This window comes from Adiantum capillus-veneris, chromosome 23 (assembly GCF_014529385.1).
Source record: "Adiantum capillus-veneris isolate H3 chromosome 23, ASM1452938v2, whole genome shotgun sequence".
Classification (NCBI taxonomy): domain Eukaryota; kingdom Viridiplantae; phylum Streptophyta; class Polypodiopsida; order Polypodiales; family Pteridaceae; genus Adiantum; species Adiantum capillus-veneris.
In genome coordinates, this window is record NC_140953.1 from 4432109 (window position 1) to 4434009 (window position 1901).

The window sequence follows — 1901 nt, forward strand, 5'->3', positions numbered from 1 at the left end:
CACGACATCCCCACTAACGTCGTCAATGGTCAATAGTGGGTGCCCATAATTTTTTTCCACGTGCAATTGGTGATCATTTCCCCACTACTGCCAATCCCCCTAGGTAGGAGTCAGCTCTTAATAAAGTCCTAACTCCCTCTAGCCATCCACGCCGGCGCGTAATATGGCTAGAGAGAGTTTTTTTTATAGTTCATATTGAATTTTAAAAGGTGGGAAAAGCTGGACGATGATATTTCTACGTGTGACCAAGGCAGCTTCACAGGGTGCAATACATCTCCCTCTAGTGATCCACGCTGGCGCGGATGGCTAGAGAGAGGTTCATGATACATTCTGGAGGGTAGGCGAAACTGCATGATTATATTGCTATGGGAAACCTTGCAGGGTAAAATACATGCTTGTGTCTTTGCTTTCGCTACAAGACACTCTGTGTGTGTGTGTGTGTGTGTGTGTGTGTGTGTGTGTGTGTGTGTGTGTGAGAGAGAGAGAGAGAGAGAGAGAGAGAGAGAGAGAGAGAGAGAGAGAGAGAGAGAGAGAGAGAGAGAGAGAGAGAGAGAGAGAGAGAGAGAGAGAGAGAGAGAGAGAGAGAGAGAGAGAGAGAGAGAGAGAGAGAGAGAGAGAGAGAGAGAGATTCAAAGGCGCAAGGGCCCTGCTCGCTTTAGATCTCTAGACTAATCAAAAAGTAATGGGTACATTAAGGGTGTCGTCTTCGACCTTGTTCACGATTTTGGTAGAGGAGCACCTCTCTGCAAGGTGATCTTCCGCCACCCCTTCCGCTTTAAACACGAGAATGAGCACTTCATTGCTGCAGAGGGTATGTACTCTGGCCAGTTTGTTTACTGTGTAAAGAAGGAAACCCTTTCCATTGGTAATGTTCTTCCTCTCATGTTGGTGCCGCATGGCACTGTGGGTTTGTAATGTCGAACAGTGAGTGGGGGATCGTGGCTCTTTTGCTAGAGCTTTTGGTGACTATGTAATCGTTGTCAGCCATAATCCGGATAACAACACCACACGTATCAATCTTCCCTCTGGAGCCAAGAAGATTGTGCCAAGTGGTTGCCGTGCAATGATTGGCCAAGTCGCAGGTGGAGGGAGAACTGAGAAACCTATGCTTAAGGCTGGTAATGCGTATCATAAATACAAGGTGAAATGCAACTGCTGGCCTAAAGTACGTGATGTGGCAATGAACCCTGTTGAGCATCCCCTTGGTGGTGGTAACCATCAACACATTGGGCATGCCAATACGGTTAGACGTGATGCTCCACCTGGGCAGAAGGTTGGTCTTATTGCTACTAGGAGAACGAGTAGGTTGCATGGACAGGCTGCTACTGCTGCTGCAAAGACAGATAAGAGTGCTTGAGGGCCAGTTTGTAGGCTACTTGGTGTAAGCAACTGTTTTCTGGTGGATATCTGTTGTATAGCCTCTAGTTGTGAACACTTGAGTTTTTGGAAGATTACCACAAGTTTTGGACACACATTTCATGATTGAGAACGTTAATTTAAAGCTACTTTATTTTGTCTCAAAAAAAAAGAAAAGAGAGAGAGAGAGAGATTGGTTGGGGGAAGTTCTCTAGGGTACGGAGTGTGAGAGCGATAAAAAAACTATAATAAAGTCATGCACACTATAGATTTCTTTGTGATGAAGAGCGATCAGGTTAGGTTTTGTATTGCTTAGATGTATGTGCTCAAAATTGTGTCATCCTAGGATTCCGTTAGCAAGGAGCGTCTAAATATTGTCACTCATGACTCATGATTGATAACAAGCTATAGGATGCACTAAAGCCTCAATACCTCATTCATTTTGGCCTACAGGAATCATGTGCTCTCATGAGTTGCATATTTGCTCAGCTCTAAGTTCTCTCTCTTACTCTCTCTCTCTCTCTCTCTCTCACACACACACACAC

General features: G+C 45.2%; 1 pseudogene; it reads left to right on the forward strand.

The window, feature by feature from the left end:
• The first annotated feature begins 917 nt into the window (after positions 1–917).
• LOC147427348 (large ribosomal subunit protein uL2 pseudogene) lies at positions 918–1398 on the forward strand (annotated as a pseudogene).
• The last annotated feature ends 503 nt before the right edge of the window (positions 1399–1901 follow it).